Source organism: Oncorhynchus clarkii, chromosome 12, assembly GCF_045791955.1.
Source record: "Oncorhynchus clarkii lewisi isolate Uvic-CL-2024 chromosome 12, UVic_Ocla_1.0, whole genome shotgun sequence".
Taxonomy (NCBI): Eukaryota; Metazoa; Chordata; class Actinopteri; order Salmoniformes; family Salmonidae; genus Oncorhynchus; species Oncorhynchus clarkii.
This window is the reverse complement of record NC_092158.1, coordinates 17929626-17948146: the sequence shown is the minus strand read 5'-3', so window position 1 is coordinate 17948146 and position 18521 is coordinate 17929626. Positions and strand designations below refer to the sequence as shown.

The 18521-nt window shown below is 42.7% G+C and overlaps 1 protein-coding gene across 1 annotated transcript in view; it reads right to left on the bottom strand.

Moving 5' to 3' along the window:
• The window catches only part of LOC139422810 (zinc finger SWIM domain-containing protein 6-like), a 73241-nt gene that overhangs the window by 36278 nt on the left and 18442 nt on the right, over positions 1 to 18521 (bottom strand). The window lies entirely within an intron of this gene.

Below are 18521 nucleotides of genomic sequence, written 5' to 3'. Positions count from 1 at the left end.
TGGCACTGCACCACTCAGTCCCCGAAATAGCTACCCGGCTAACTATTTAGCAGTTTTTTGGCTTGAGGAGAAAGGGGAAGTCCAAACAAAGATATCCATTTTAATTGAGGCTTTCTCAAAGTACACACACAGACACCAGGAGGAGAGGTTCTACTACCAGTACTGGAAGCTCTGGATCAGGCTCTCCCCACTATGATATGCTAATGTATCACATTGCTACTTTTCCTGACTGTCTACTAAGAATCCTCTGTGAGCCTGATATTGATGGGCTGAAATGATGTATCTACACAACATTACCAAAAATATGTGGACACCTGCTCGTCAAACATTATTATGGGCATTAATATGGAGTTGGTCACCCCTTTGCTGCTATAACAGCCTCCACTCTTCTGGGAAGGCTTTCCACTAGATGTTGGAACATTGCTGCAGGGACTTGCTTCCGTTCAGCCACAAGCGCATTAGTGAGGTCGGGCACTGATGTTGGGCGATTAAGCCTGGCTCGCAGTCAGCGTTCCAATTAATCCCAAAGGTGTTTGATGGGGTTGAGGTCAGGGGTCTGTGTGGGCCAGTCAAGTTCTTCCACACCGATCGCGACAAACCATTCCAGTATGGACCTCGCTTTGTGCACGGGGGCATTGCTTTGTTGAAACAGGAAAGGGCCTTCCCCAAAGTTGGGCCAGAAAGTTGGAAGCACAGAATCGTCTAGAATGTCATTGTTTGAGGTAGAGTTGAGATTCCCCTTCACTGGCACTAAGGGGCCTAGCCTGAACCATGAAAAATAGCCCCAGACCATTATTCCTCCCCCACCAAACTTTACAGTTGGCAATATGCATTTGTGCGGGTAGCGTTCTCCTGGCATCCGCCAATCCCAGATTCGTCCTTCAGACTGCCAGGTGGTGAAGTGTGATTCATCACTCCAGAGAACAAGTTTCCAACACTCCAGAGTCGAATGGCGGAGAGCTTCACGCAACTCCAGTCAACACTTGGTATTGCATTTGGTGATCTTAGGCTTGTGTGCAGCTGCTTGGCCACGGAAACCCATTTCATGAAGCTCCCAACTAACTGTTGTTGTGCTGATCTTGCTTTCAGAGACAGTTTGGAACTCGGTAGTGAGTTGTTTTTTTTACGCGCTACACGCTTCAGCTGTCCCGTTCTGTGAGCTTGTGTGGCCTACCACTTCGCGGCTGAGCTGTTATTGCTCCTAGACAATTCCACTTCACAATAACAGCACTTACAGTGGATCGGGGCAGCTCTAGCAGGGCAGAAACTTGACGAACTGACTTGTTGGAAAGGTGGCATCCTATGACGGTGCCACGTTGATAGTCACTGAGCTCTTCAGTAAGGCCATTCTACTGCCAATGTTTGTCTATGGAGATGAATGGCTGTGTACTCGATTTTATACATCTGTCAGCAACGGTGTGGATGAAATAGCCAAATCCACTCATTTGAAGCAGCGGTGTCCACATACACTGCACATACAAAATGATAAGACCGAACATCCATAGCTTAGTCTGAAAGCCTCAGATGTCCTAGAGTGTTGGTCAAAGGTCAACTTTGCCCTAAATCTTTTAAGGGTTGACATAAGGCCTGGATCTGGCTAAGCTGATCCTAAAATAAGTGCTTATTAATAAGCAGGGGACAAATATTCCTTTGGTCTGAGATTGATTTTATAAGAATTCAATAACTGTCACAGGGGAGGTTTGGGAGACAGCATACACACACACACACGTTTTGCTTCGCAACAGGCTTTTGCTCAATCAGAATACAGGAAACTCACACTCAGACATGACTAACAGAAGACGGGGGAGAGAGAAGGTGAGTGACAAAGAGAGCAGCGAACAAAGAGACAGAGACGAGAGACGAGAGGAGAGAGAAAGAGGGAGAACCCCCTCCTTTTACTCCATTTCCTTCCTAGCAGTCAGCTGACACAACGACACAGGGGATCACCTTTTACACACACACGCTTGCGTAAGTACATCCCCCGGTTGGCAGTTGCTTGTACTAGTTCGCACACACACTAACACTGAGGGCACTCCCCTGTTTTATATGGCCCAACCCGGGTCATGCATGGCCCACAGCTGAACTACTGACGTCAGAGAAGAGGAAGGGAAAGAGAGAGAGAGGGAGGAGGGAGAAAGAGAAGGGAGAGGCAGAGAGAATTCCAAAACAGGGGAGGAGACCGCTGGGCTGGTGGGAAGCTTGGAAAGCCCTCAGCTGAGTGTGTGAAGAGATATTTGGCGACGTGCCAGAGCACTGAGCTCAGCATTCTGTAATGCACTTCCCCTCTTCTGCTCTGTAGCTTGCATAATACTGCTTAGCGCTGCACGACAATCAGACTTAACCCTTACTTACTTACCAAAACAACGAGACAACCCTTAACTACCACTAAAGAACATAATACTGCTTAGCGCTGCACGACAATCAGACTTAACCCTTAACCTCTTAGATGTAATAGCAAAATTGAGATTGCTGCCTAAATAGACATACGCAAAAGTAAATGCTATTCATGTGTAATTGCAAGATTCTGACATGCCAAAACGTGGTATATTTGGAAAGATGATATGGGAGATGATGAGAAAATTATCAGAAGATAGATAGGGGTTGCATAGTTCAGAAAACAAAAGATCAAGCACACACAAAACAACTCTTTGTTTTTTTTATTTTGAAAGAAATCTTTGACTGACAAGTTAAAAGTGAATTATTGAAGCCCAGAGCTGGAAACACATCAGATGGTTTCCACAACATGTGAACATCAGGAAATAAAAATGAGATTGATACACCGAACTAACCTCAGCAAAAAAAGAAACGTCCTCTCACTGTCGACTGTGTATATTTTCAGCAAACTTGCCATATGTAAATATTTGTAAGAACATAACAAGATTCAACAACTGAGACATAAACTGAACAAGTTCCACACACATGTGACTAACAGAAATGGAATAATGTGTCCCTGAACAAAGGGGGGGGGGGGTCGAAATCAAAAGTAACAGTATCTGGTGTGGCCAACAGCTACATTAAGTACTGCAGTGCATCTCCTCCTCATGGACAGCAACAGATTTGCCAGTTCTTGCTGTGAGATGTTACTCCACTCTTCCACAAAGGCACCTGCAAGTTCCCGGACGTTTCTGGGGGGGGAATGGCCCTCACCCTCCGATCCAACAGGTCCCAGACGTGCTCAATGGGATTGAGATCCGGGCTCTTCGCTGGCCATGGCAGAACACTGACATTCCTGTCTTGCAAGAAATCACGCACACAACGAGCAGTATGGCTGGTGTCATTGTCATGCTGAAGAGTCATGTCAGGATGAGCCTGCAAGAAGGGTACCACAAAGGAGGAGGATGTCTTTCCTGTAACGCACAGTGTTGAGATTGCCTGCAATGACAACAAGCTCAGTCTGATGATGCTGTGACACACTGCCCCAGACCATGACGGACCCTCCACCTCCAAATCGATCCAGAGTACAGGCCTCGGAGTAACGCTCATTCCATCGACAATAAGCACGAATCCGACCCTCACACCTGGTGAGACAAAACCGCCACTCGTCAGTGAAGAGCACTTGTTGCCAGCTCCTGTCTGGTCCTGCGACGGTGGATTTGTGCCCATAGGCGACGTTGTTGCCGGTGATGTCTGGTGAGGACCTGCCTTACAACAGACCTACAAGCCCTCAGTCCAGCCTCTCTCAGCCTATTGCAGACAGTCTGAGCACTGATGGAGGGATTGTGTATTCCTGGTGTAAATGGAGCAGTTGTTGTTGCCTTCCTGTACCTGTCCCGCAGGTGTGATGTTCGGATGTCCTGATCCTGTGCAGTTGTTATTATACGTGGTCTGCCACTGCGAGGACAATCAGCTGTCCGTCCTGTCTCCCTGTAGCGCTGTCTTAGGCGTCTCACAGTACGGATATTGCAATTCATTGCCCTTGCTACATCTGCAGTCCTCATGCCTCCTTGCAGCATGACCAAGGCACGTTCACACAGATAAGCAGGGACCCTGGGCATCTTTCTTTGGTGTTTTTCAGAGTCAGTAGAAAGGCCCCTTTAGTGTCCTAAGTTTTCATAACTATGACCGTAATTGCTTACTGTCTGTAAGCTGTTAGTGTCTTAACGACCGATCCACAGGTGCATGTTCATAAATTGTTTATGGTTAAATGAACAAGCATGGGAAACAGTGTTTAAACCCTTTACAATTAAGATCTGTGAAGTTATTTGTATTTTTACGAATTCTCTTTCAAAGACAGGGTCCTGAATTTTTTTTTTTTTTTGCTGAGTTTAGAAATGGGCAGATGTTTTAGTAAACGTTGTCAGGTGTGGTCTCGGGATGTTTCCAAGTGTCCCTAAACCTCTCCAAAGTGGCAAAATGTCTGTAAATTAGATATATCCAGTGCTATTACAGTTGAAGTCGGAAGTTTACATACACTTAGGTTGGAGTCATTAAAACTTGTTTTTCGACAACTCCACAAATTTCTTGTTAATAAACTATAGTTTTGGCAAGTCGGTTAGGACATCTAATTTGTGCATGACACAAGTCATTTTTCCAACAATTGTTGGATTATTTCACTTATAATTCACCGAATCACAATTCCAGTGGGTCAGAAGTTTACATGCACTAAGTTGACTGTGCCTTTAAACAGCTTGGAAAATTCCAGAAAATAATGTCATGGCTTTAGAAGGTTCTGATAAGCTAATTGACATAATTTGAGTCAATTGGAAGTGTGCCTGTGGATGTATATCAAGGTCTACCTTTAAACTCAGTGCCTCTTTGCTTGACGTCATAGGAAAATCAAATCAAATCAGCCAAGACCCCAGAAAAAACAGTGTAGACCTCCACAAGTCTGGTTCATCCCTGGGAGCAATTTCAAAACACCTGAAGGTACCACGTTCATCTGTACACACATTAGTACGCAAGTATAAACACCATGGGACCACGCAGCCGTTCAGGAAGGAGACACGCTCTGTTTCCTAGAGATTAATGTACTTTGGTGCGAAAAGTGGAAATCAATCCCAGAACAACAGCAAAGGACCCTGTGAAGATGCTGGAGGAAACAGGTACAAAAGTATCTATATCCACAGTAAAACGAGTCCTATAATGACGGTTTGCAACTGCACATGGGGACAAAGATCATACTTTTTGGAGAAATGTCCTCTGGTCTGATGAAACAGAAATAGAACTGTTTGGCCATAATTACCATAATTATGTTTGGAGGAAAAGGGGGAGGCTTGCAGGCCGAAGAACACCATCCCAACTGTGAAGCACAGGGTGGCAGCATCATGTTGTGTTTTTTTTTTTGCTGCAGGAGCTACTGGTGAACTTCACAAAATAGATGGCATCATGAGGCAGAAAATTATGTGGATATATTGAAGCAACATCTCAAGACATCAGTCAGGAAGTTAAAGCTTGGTAGCAAATGGGTCTTCGAAATGGACAAGGAAAGTCCATTTGTTGTCCTTTTAAGGACAACAAAGTCAAGGTATTGGAGTGGCCATCACAAAGCCCTGACCTCAATCCCATAGAAAATATGTGAGCAGGACTGAAAAAGCATGTGCGAGAAAGGAGGTCTACAAACCTGACTCAGTTACACCAGCTCTGTCAGGAGGAATGGGCCAAAATTCACCCAACTTAAACAATTTCAAGGCAATGCTACCAAATACTAATTGAGTGTATGTACTTCTGACCCACAGGGATTGTGATGAAAGAAATAAAAGCTGAAATAAAATCACTCTATTACTGCGGCGCACGCAAGGTTCCCCTGCTCAAGCCAGCGCATGTCCAGGCCCATCTGAAGTTTGCAAATGACCATCTGGATGATCCAGAGGAGGAATGGGAGAAGGTCATGTGGTCGCCGTGTTTGGAGGAAGAAGAAGGATGAGTACAACCCCAAGAACACCATCCCAACCGTGAAGCATGGAGGTGGAAACCTCATTCTTTGGGGATACTTTTCTGCAAAGGGGACAGGACGACTGCACCGTATTGAGGGGAGGATGGATGGGGCCATGTATCACGAGATCTTGGCAAACAACCTCCTTCCCTCAGTAAGAGCATTGAAGATGGGTCCTGGCTGGGTCTTCCAGCATGACAACAACCCAAAACACACAGCCAGGGCAACTAAGGAGTGGCTCTGTAAGAAGCATCTCAAGGTCCTGGAGTGGCCTAGCCAGTCTCCAGACCTGAACCCAACAGAAAATCTTTGGAGGGAGCTGAAAGTCTGTATTGCCCAGCGACAGCCCCAAAACCTAAAGGATCTAGATGGAGGATTGGGCCAAAATCCCTGCTGCAGTGTGTGCAAACCTGGTCAAGAACTACAAGAAACGTATGATCTCTGTATTTGCAAACAAAGGTTTCTGTACCAAATATTAAACTAATGTGCCAGAATTTTACGTAATTATGACATAACATTGAAGGTTGTGCAATATAACAGGAATATTTAGACTTATGGATGCCACCCGTTAGATAAAATACGGAACGGTTCCGTATTTCACTGAAAGAATAAACGTTTTGCTTTCGAGATGATAGTTTCCAGATTCGACCATATTAATGACCTAAGGCTCGTATTTCTGTGTGTTATGTTATAATTAAGTCTATGATTTGATAGAGCAGTCTGACTGAGCGATGGTAGGCACCAGCAGGCTCGTAAGCATTCATTCAAACAGCACTTTCGTGCGTTTTGTCAGCAGCTCGTCGCTGTGCTTCAAGCATTGCGCTGTTTATGACTTCAAGCCTATCAACTCCCGAGATTAGGCTGGTGTAACTGATGTGAAATGGCTAGCTAGTTAACGCTAATAGCGTTTCAAACGTCACTCACTCTGAGACTTAGAATAGTTGTTCCCCTTGCTCTGCATGGGTAACGCTGCTTTGAGGGTGGCTGTTGTCGATGTGGTCCTGGTTCGAGCCCAGGTAGGAGCGAGAAGAGGGATGGAAGCTATACTGTTACACTGGCAATACTAAAGTGCCTATAAGAACATCCAAGGTATATGAAATACAAATCATATAGAGAGAAATAGTCCTATAATTCCTAAAATAACTACAACCTAAAACTTCTTACCTGAGAATATTGAAGACCCATGTTAAAAGGAACCACCAGCTTTCATATGTTCTCATGTTCTGAGCAAGGAATTTAAACGTTAGCTTTCTTACATAGCACATATTGCACTTTTACTTTCTTCTCCAACACTTTGTTTTTGCATTATTTAAACCAAATTCAACAGGTTTCATTATTTATTTGAGGCTAAATTGATTTTATTTATGTATTATATTAAGTTAAAATAAGTGTTCATTCAGTATTGTTGTAATTGTCATTATTACAAATAAATAAAAAAAATTGTCCCATTAAATCGGTATCGGCCTTTTTTGGTCCTCCAATAATCGGTATAGGCGTTGAAAAATCATAATCGGTCGACCTCTAGTTCCTACCAACCTAAGGATTAATTTTATATACACCCCCCCCCCCATGTAGCTATAGCTCTAACACAGACCAAATGGAAGCTTACATTGTAAGATGTTTGCTGAAAACGTAGTATAAAATAAACATTCTCGGGGCTGGTGATCAATAACGGTAGGTCACAAGCAGACAAATAAGACATCCTCATGATCTGTGGCATCCTGGATTTCGGGTGTGAATCAACATATTCCGTGTTTATTTAGTTTATGCTTCACAGCGCTAACCAGAATGTAGGTAGCAGCCATCTTGCAATGGAGGTCATCGGCTCGGCCTCTCCTTATACTACCATATATGGGCATACGAATGTAAGTCACACCAAAGATTTTAAAGCACAGATAAATAGCCAAGATGCTCAGCTTTCCGCACACACCCTGCTTTTGCAGATAGGTACTACCGTTCTCATACCAAACTGAATTGAACAAATCTAATCAAATAGGGTCCCCAAATATGGGGATTTTACATTTTTATTTACTTTACCAAAGCAACCAGACAACCCTTAAGAAAAGATCTTAGTAGCTAGCTAACTTTTTAGTTTGGATCCAGCGACGCAGTTGGCATCAGTTGCTGGGACTGCTAGTCTCTATCCAGTGATCCTGCCGACCAAGGACAGGTCTGAGGAACTATTTGGCGTTGCGGCTAGCCTAGCTGCTAGTTGCATATCAAGCTAGCAGGGCTTTAACGCAGCCCGCGACACAGTTAGCCTTTGTGGCTGGGACCGCGGATTGTCCCAGGTTTGTGGCTGTCTAGATCCCTGCTGTTTGTTGTTTTCAATCTTCCCTGTGACCTGCCCTGTCTGGAACTGTGAGGAGTAACAGCAAAACATACGTTGCTAGCTACAATGACAAAGACCAAAGCCGGCGGGAGAACCGTTGAGGACAGTGGTGTGTCTCTATCACACGTGAAGGGTCTTTTAAAAGAACAAAAGAGTTCTACAAGCAGTTGTTACAACAACAAGAAAATAACTTCAAGTGTTTTGTCCAAATACTGGTAGATTCAACTAACAAAATAATGGACGACCTGACCAAAGAGGTCCAGGACCTGGAGAACAGTATGCCGTTCTCCCAGGGTCAGCTCGATGAGTTGAAACAGGAGAACGGCAAGAGGACAACAATCTGTAAGTCATTGAGAGAGGACATCAGTTCTGTGTGTGAATCCATGAAGTCTGATTTATCCGTCATTGTTATCTCAAGGGACAATCAAGGCAGAACAACGTTTGTGGACGGAATTACAGAATCTCAACGTGAGACCTGGACGGAGTCTGAGGACAAAGTGGGGGAAATTATCTCTGAAAAATTGAAGATGGACCACAGGGTGATTGAGGAGTATCCTGAAGCTGTGCGCCAGAAGAGGAAAGAACTGATCCCAGTCATAAAAGCTGCCAGAGCGCGTGGGGACATTACTTACATCCGCTATGACAGGCTCATTGTCCACCCTCCTTCCCAGAAGCCTGGAAGGGATGAGAGAGCCAAGCCTATGGGTTTGTAGCTTCTTCCACACAGCACATACACACATACACACACACCAATTGATTAATGGACTGCTGAATGTATATATTTTTTTCTTGCTTGGTTTGCTCTTTTCAGTATTATGTCCATCTTTGGTAAGCTACCCAGGAAAGGGCTGGAAACAGCCCATATTAATATATGTAGCCTTAGAAATAAGGTTCATGAAATCAATAACTTGCTACTGCATTTGATGATACAGCAGTAGTAATACAAGGATATTACATCCATAAAAGAGAGAGAAATGCATATGGGGAGGTGTTGCTGCGCATGTGCGTGTGTGTGTGTGTATATTTTCAGAACCTTATCCCTGTAATGCTTAGAGAAGATCTTATGTCAAGTGTTATTGAAGTGTTGTGGTTGCAGGTTCAACATGGCACATCTAAAGCCTTTTCTTTTGGGGTGTTGCTATAGGCCACCAAGTGCGAACAGTCAGTATCTAAATGCTTGATAGTGTATGTAATGTAAACAGAGGTCTACTTTCTTGGGGACCTGAATATTGACTGGTTTTCATCAAGCTGTCCGCTCAAGAGGGAGCTTCTTACTGTAACCAGTGTCTGTAATCTGGTTCAGGTTATTAATCAATCTACCAGGGTGTTTACAAACACTACAGGGACAAGATCATCCACATGTATCGATCACATTTTAACTAATAATGTAAAACTTTGTTCTAAAGCCATACCCATTGGATGCAGTGATCCCAATATGGTGGCTATACCCAGGAATGCCAAAGTTCCAACAGTTGGGCCTGAAATAGTGTATAAGAGATCATACAAAATATTTAGCTGTGACTCATGTGGATGTTAAAAATATTTGTTGGTCTGATGTGATTAATGAGGAGCATCCAGATGCTGCACTTGATGAATTTATGAAATTGCTTCTTCCAATTATTGATAAACATGCACCTGTTAAGAGTTCTAACAGTCAGTTTCTTAAGGCTCCGTGGATTGATGAGGAATTGAACAACTGTATAGTTGAAAGAGATGGGGCAAAAAGAGTGGCTAATAAGTCTGGCTGCACATCTGACTGGCTGACTTACTGCAAATTGAGAAATTATGTGACTAAACTCAACAACAAAAAATAACTAAATGTATTATGAAGCCAAGTTCAATGATATAAAGAACAATGGGAAAAAACTTGAGTACTTTAAATTATGGGCAGAAAGACTAATTCAACTCCATTTTTTTATCGACTCAGATGGCTTATTCACATAATAATTTGATGTTGGCAATTATTTATATTTGGCAAACCTTATGCAGGAAATGCCGTGAGCCATCGTATTCGTGCAACAAAAAAAAATAATGAAGAAAGGCATTGCAAGTTTGAATTTTGAAAAGTTAGTGTGGGAGAGGTGGAAACATTGTTATCAATCAATAATGATAAACCTCCTGGCATTGATAACTTAGATGGAAAACTACTGAGGATGACTCTGGCCACTCCTATCTGTCATATATTTAATCTAAGCCTAGTGGAAAGTCTTGTCCTCAGGTCTGGAGGGAAGCCAAAGTAATTCCGCTACCTAAAAGTGGTGAAGCAGCCTTTACTGGTTCTAACAGCAGACCTATCAGCTTGCTGCCAGCTCTTAGCAAACTGTTGGGGAAAAAATGTGTTTAACCAAATACAATGCTACTTCTCTGTAAACAAATTAACAACAGACTTTCAGCATGCTTATAGAGAAGGGCACTCAGCATGTGCTGCACTGACACAAATGACTGATGATTGGTTGAAAGAAATTTAGAATAAGAAGATTGTGGGAGCTGTGCTGTTTTCACCTTGTCAGCTCAGGGATTTTATCTTGCAACCTTTCGTTTACGAGTCCAACGCTCTAACCACAAGGCTACCTGCCGTACCTGCGTTACTCATCTCATGTGTGTAAACTGTACTCTATACTATTCTACGGTGTCTTAGTCATTTTAATTGTTTGTAAATGTTGCATCACCCATCTCATATGTATATACTGTAGTATGCCACTGTGTGTGTGTGTGTGTGTGTGTGTGTGTGTGTGTGTGTGTATATACTGTATATATATATATATATATATATATATATATATATATATATATATATATATATATATAATAATTTTTTACACTGACACACACACACACACGTCAGAGAGGCATTGGACTAAGATACAGTGGTATAATATAGAGTACAGTATATACATAGGAAATTAAGATGTGTGTGCGTGTATATATATATATATATATATATATATATATATATATACACACACACAGTGGGGCAAAAAAGTATTTAGTCAGCCACCAATTGTGCAAGTTCTACCACTTAAAAAGATGAGAGGCCTGTAATTTTCATCATAGGTACACTTCAACTATGACAGACAAAATGAGAAAAAAAATCCAGAAAATCACATTGTAGGATTTTTTATGAATTTATTTGCAAATTATGGTGGAAAATAAGTATTTGGTCACCTACAAACAAGCAAGATTTCTGGCTCTCACAGACCTGTAACAACTTCTTTAAGGGGATCCTCTGTCCTCCACTCGTTACCTGTATTAATGGCACCTGTTTGAACTTGTTATCAGTATAAAAGACACATGTCCACAACCTCAAACAGTCACACTCCAAACTCCACTATGAGTTTCCCAGAACAACTGCAAAGGACCGTGTGAAGATGCGGGAGGAAACAGGTACAGAAGTATCTATATCCACAGGAAAACAAGTCCAATATTAACATTACCTTGAAAGGCCGCTCAACAAGGAAGAAGCCACTGCTCCAAAAGTGGAAATCAATCCCAGAACAACAGCAAAGGACCCTGTGAAGATGCTGGAGGAAACAGGTACAAAAGTATCTATATCCACAGTAAAACGTGTCCTATAATGACGGTTTGCAACTGCACATGGGGACAAAGATCATACTTTTTGGAGAAATGTCCTCTGGTCTGATGAAACAAAAATAGAACTGTTTGGCCATAATGACCATCATGCTTGCAAGCCGAAGAACACCATCCCAACTGTGAAGCACGGGGGTGGCAGCATCATGTTGTGGGGGTGCTTTGCTGCAGGAGGGACTGGTGCACTTCACAAAATAGATGGCATCATGAGGATGAAAATTATGTGGATATATTAAGCAACATCTCAAGACATCAGTCAGGAAAGTTAAGGCTTGGGCACAAATGGCTATTCCAAATGGACAATGACCCCAAGCATACTTACAAAGTTTTGGAAAAATTAAGGACAATAAAGTCAAGGTATTGGAGTGGCCATCACAAAGGCCTGACTTCAATCCTATAGAAAATGTGGGCAGAACTGAAAAAGCATGTGCGAGCAAGGAGGCCTACAAACCGGATTCAGTTACACCAGCTCCGTCAGGAGGAATGGGCCAAATATTCACAAAATGTATTGTGGGAAGCTTGTGGAAGGCTACCCAAAACATTTGACCCAAGTTAAACAATTTAAAAGGCAATGCTGCCAAATACTAATTGAGTGTATGTAAACTTCTGACCCACTGGGAATGTGATGAAAGAAACAAAAGCTTAAATAAATAATTCTCTCTACTATTATTCTGACATTTCACATTTTTAAAATAAAGTGGTGATCCTAACTAACCTAAGACAGGGAATATTTACTATGATTAAATGTCAGGAATTGTGAAAAACTGAGTTTAAATGTATTTGGCCAAGGTGTATATAAACTTCCAACTTCAACTGTATATGTTGTGAAACTGTTAGATATTTCTTGTTAGGCATTACTGCACTGTCGGAGCTTGAAGCACAAGCATTTCTCTCCACCCGCAATAACATCTGCTAAACACGTGTATGTGACCAATAAAACGTGATTTGATTTTGATTTGTAATCAGAGGGCTGATATTAATACTTGGCATGCCAGTCTCTCTTTGCTAAGAGTTGAGGAGAGACTGACTGTATCACTTCTTTTCATAAGAAACATTGATGTGTTGAAAATCCCAAATTGTTTGCACATAAGAAATAGGCCCTTCCTGTCCTCCAGGAACAGGAAGAGGCTTATGGGAGAGAGACAATGCACGCTGATTTCAAGAGTAGCTGCTATTGAATACAGATCGCCCAGTGATCAATTTGATCGATTATTAACGTTTACAAATACCTAAAGTTGGGTTACAAACCTAGTTTGAAGTGTTTTGTAAAAGTTTATAGGCAACTTTTTTAATTAAAAAAAATGACGTTGCGTTTTGGAACAGAGTTTTGCCATGGATCAGACGGGCTATATAAATTGACATTTTGGGTATACATGGACGGATTTAATCGGGAAAAAGACCCAATTGTGATGTTTATGGGACATATAGGAGTGCCAACAAAGAAGCTTGTCAAAGGTAATGAATGTTTTATATTTTATTTCTGCGTTTTGTGTAGCGCCGGCTACGCTAATTCTTTTGTTTACGTTCCCTTCAGGTATTTCGGGGTGTTGCATGCTATCAGATAATAGCTTCTCATGCTTTCGCCGAAAAGCATTTTAAAAATCTGACATGTTGCCTAGATTCACAACGAGTGTAGCTTTAATCGAGTACCCTGCATGTGTGTTTTAATGGAAGTTTGAGTTTTATCGAGTACGATTAGCATTTGGCGTTGCGCATTTCCGCAGATTATTGGCCAGGAGAGACGCTAGCGTCCTTAGAGGTTAAGAAGGTTTTGTGAATCCGGCCCCAGGAGAGTAGCCGCTGCTATTGCAACAGCTAATAGGGAACCTAATAAAATACAAAAAAATACCAACTACCATTACAGAACATCATACTGCCTAGCAGTGCGCGGCAACCAGACTTAACCCTCAACTACCACTACAGACTATATACACATACACACTATCTAGAGATGCATTAACCCTTAACTGCCTACCACAGCAACTAGACAACTAGACTACCATTTTAAAGGGTAGACTGTGATATGACGTAGATTCAGAAAGTAATCAGCATAGTGGGTCAATTTCCGCAACAACTAAGAGCAATGAAGCGTGAGGCTCAACTTCTCTGTTTTGGTCCCATGACTACCACCCTGGAAGAGCGTAAAGCGAACCCGTGCACATGCTGTGTGAGAGCGAAGGCTTGCATCTCGCTCATCTCAATATCTGCGCTTCTGCTCTGAATTAGAGGAATCAAAGTTATCCCTCCACATACAATGGAGTCAATGGATGATTAACTATAGGTCCAGTAAATGGAAAACTGAGAAGGGCTTTTAGTGGGGCATAATAAGGGTCAGCCCATCATGGCCTGTGAGAGAGCAGTGGCACCCTATGGGGCTGTCTGTAAGGACCCTGTCATGCCAGAGGCTGTCCAGTTGGTTGCCCGTCGAGACGGCTGGCTAGAGGGGCCATTCTGGTTCTCACAGCACTGTGACAAAGACCGCCTTTAACTGTGTAGTTATTAGACAATGGCTAGCTACCCTCCCATTCCTTACCTCTGCCACACAGCCAATAGGAATAGAGCATGCTCTGTAGACAACAACAAGAGGTGTGGGGAGGGTGTGAGGGGGAGTGCATGAGGGGGGGCGAGGGTCTGTGTGTGTGTGGAGGAGGATGCTCCACAAAGCTCTGAATTGGGTCGATGAGGATTTGCGTAAAGTAGGCCAATCTGTGTCCCTCTGAAGACGTCTCCTCATATAGAGCGTCTCCTCACTGTACCAACACACACTCACCAATTAGCAGAAGGTTATATCTGACAACACTGCTGCTGTCGCTACGTGTGGTGCAGTAAAACCAAGGTGCATGAACTGACAAGTTAAACCTTTCAACTCAGCGCTTCCGTCATCCCTTATACGCCATGAAAAAGGCAGATTTTGTAATTGATGAGTGCTTAATGCAGTGGCTGTACAGTAACATGCTATACGTTATGTCAGAGCTCAGGTTCTGCGCTATACAGTGCTGTATTGGTTTTGACAGAGTCATTCTGAACTTGAGGACCGCGCGCCACAAGAAGATGCCCCCATCCCTCCAGCTAATTGGGCCACTTTTGCACATTTGTTGTTGTCGGAGTGAGGACAGCTACTCTTCCTGGGGTTTATTATGGATCCCCATTAGTTCCTGCCAAGGTAGCAGCTACTCTTCCTGGGGTTTATTATGGATCCCCATTAGTTCCTGCCAAGGCAGCAGCTACTCTTCCTGGGGTTTATTATGGATCCCCGTTAGTTCCTGCCAAGGCAGCAGCTACTCTTCCTGGGGTTTATTATGGATCCCCATTAGTTCCTGCCAAGGCAGCAGCTACTCTTCCTGGGGTTTATTATGGATCCCATTAGTTCCTGCCAAAGCAGCAGCTACTCTTCCTGGGGTTTATTATGGATCCCCATTAGTTCCTGTCAAAGCAGCAGCTACTCTTCCTGGGGTTTATTATAGATCCCCATTAGTTCCTGCCAAAGCAGCAGCTACTCTTCCTGGGGTCCAGCAAAATGAAGGCAGTTTATGTCATTTTAAAACAATACAATGCATTCACAGATTTCACAACACACTGTGTGCCCTCAGGCCCCTACTCCACCACTACAGTACAAAATACATGTGTATGTATAGTGTGTATGTTATCAAATCAAATCAAATGTTATTTGTCACATACACATGGTTAGCAGATGTTAATGCGAGTGTAGCGAAATGCTTGTGCTTCTAGTTCCGACAATGCAGTAATAACCAACAAGTAATCTAACTAACAATTCCAAAACTACTGTCTTATACACAGTGTAAGGGGATAAAGAATATGTACATAAGGATATATGAATGAGTGATGGTACAGAGCAGCATAGGCAGGATACAGTAGATGGTATCGAGTACAGTATATACATGAGGTGAGTATGTAAACAAAGTGGCATAGTTAAAGTGGCTAGTGATACATGTATTACATAAGGATGCAGTCGATGATATAGAGTACAGTACATACGTATGCATATGAGATGAATAATGTAGGGTAAGTAACATTATATAAGGTAGCATTGTTTAAAGTGGCTAGTGATATATTTACATCATTTCCTGTGTGTGTGTGTGTGCCCATGTTTGTGTTGCTTCACAGTCCCCGCTGTTCCATAAGGTGTATTTTGATCTGGTTTTTATAATCTGATTCTACTGCTTGCATCAGTTACTTGATGTGGAATAGAGTTCCATGTAGTCATGGCTCCATGTAGTACTGTGTGCCTCGCATAGTCTGTTCTGGACTGTGAAGAGACCTCGTGGCATGTCTTGTAGGGTATACATGAGTGTCTGAGCTGTGTGCCAGTAGTTCAAACAGACAGATCTGATGTTGAGGAGTATAATAAATATTGCTTTGATGTCATACAAGCAAACCACACACCCACGAGTCTAAACGTGCACTTCACATTTCCAATGTCAACGTTTATGATCTCCACATTGGTAGTAGAATAAAGCTTTCAAATGATGCCCACCTGACACAGATTGCGATTTATAATGGAACTTTTTTGGATTGCGTAAACAGCAACAGTAATTGTGTGATTCTGGGGACGCAAGGCTGTGTTCCAAACAAAAAACTACAAGTGTGTTTGTTTCAGTTCCTCAATGGCAAAGCTAAGAGAACTCAAACAAATCATTGAAGGCTCTTTCCTTGAGTCATAAAGGTGCATTAACATGACGTAGACAGTTGGAAGAAATGTGTGACCACTTGGAGACACCAATTAGATCTCACACTCAGTCCCTTCTAATAGTTTCCCCCTCATCTTGCACCTACTCCAAATATTCTTATCATGTTCCTGAATGTATCCAGAGTATTATCAGATTTCATTATCAATACATGCTGTGAAAAGTACAGTAAATGTAAAATGCATATCAAATCAACAGTGTAATGTTTGGATTCAGTCTTGTGTCAGGTGACCTGTTGTGTCCTCACATTTTGGTCTGATCATTTCCCCATAATGTCCAAAGTGTTCTCTTTTAATTGCTATCGCGGTCATGGACATGATTTGTATAGTTCTTCTGTTAGAAACATTTCAATTTGGCCATTTCCACACTTTAAGAGGTTCCCGTGTGGCTCAGTTGGTAGAGCATGGCACTTGCAACGCCAGGGTTGTGGGTTCAATTCCCCCAGAGATCAGTACAAAAATATATACACTCACTACTGTATGTGGCTCTGGATAAGAGTGTCTGCTAAATGACTCACTACTGTATGTGGCTCTGGATAAGAGTGTCTGCTAAATGACTCACTACTGTATGTGGCTCTGGATAAGAGTGTCTGCTAAATGACTCACTACTGTATGTGGCTCTGGATAAGAGTGTCTGCTAAATGACTCACTACTGTATGTGGCTCTGGATAAGAGTGTCTGCTAAATGACTCACTACTGTATGTGGCTCTGGATAAGAGTGTCTGCTAAATGACTCACTACTGTATGTGGCTCTGGATAAGAGTGTCTGCTAAATGACTCACTACTGTATGTGGCTCTGGATAAGAGTGTCTGCTAAATGACTCACTACTGTATGTGGCCCTGGATAAGAGTGTCTGCTAAATGACTCACTACTGTATGTGGCCCTGGATAAGAGTGTCTGCTAAATGACTCACTACTGTATGTGGCCCTGGATAAGAGTGTCTGCTAAATGACTCACTACTGTATGTGGCTCTGGATAAGAGTGTCTGCTAAATGACTCACTACTGTATGTGGCTCTGGATAAGAGTGTCTGCTAAATGACTCACTACTGTATGTGGCTCTGGATAAGAGTGTCTGCTAAATGACTCACTACTGTATGTGGCCCTGGATAAGAGTGTCTGCTAAATGACTCACTACTGTATGTGGCTCTGGATAAGAGTGTCTGCTAAATGACTCACTACTGTATGTGGCTCTGGATAAGAGTGTCTGCTAAATGACTCACTACTGTATGTGGCCCTGGATAAGAGTGTCTGCTAAATGACTCACTACTGTATGTGGCTCTGGATAAGAGTGTCTGCTAAATGACTCACTACTGTATGTGGCCCTGGATAAGAGTGTCTGCTAAATGACTCACTACTGTATGTGGCCCTGGATAAGAGTGTCTGCTAAATGACTCACTACTGTATGTGGCTCTGGATAAGAGTGTCTGCTAAATGACTCACTACTGTATGTGGCCCTGGATAAGAGTGTCTGCTAAATGACTCACTACTGTATGTGGCCCTGGATAAGAGTGTCTGCTAAATGACTCACTACTGTATGTGGCCCTGGATAAGAGTGTCTGCTAAATGACTCACTACTGTATGTGGCTCTGGATAAGAGTGTCTGCTAAATGACTCACTACTGTATGTGGCTCTGGATAAGAGTGTCTGCTAAATGACTCACTACTGTATGTGGCTCTGGATAAGAGTGTCTGCTAAATGACTCACTACTGTATGTGGCCCTGGATAAGAGTGTCTGCTAAATGACTCACTACTGTATGTGGCCCTGGATAAGAGTGTCTGCTAAATGACTCACTACTGTATGTGGCCCTGGATAAGAGTGTCTGCTAAATGACTCACTACTGTATGTGGCTCTGGATAAGAGTGTCTGCTAAATGACTCACTACTGTATGTGGCTCTGGATAAGAGTGTCTGCTAAATGACTCACTACTGTATGTGGCTCTGGATAAGAGTGTCTGCTAAATGACTCACTACTGTATGTGGCCCTGGATAAGAGTGTCTGCTAAATGACTCACTACTGTATGT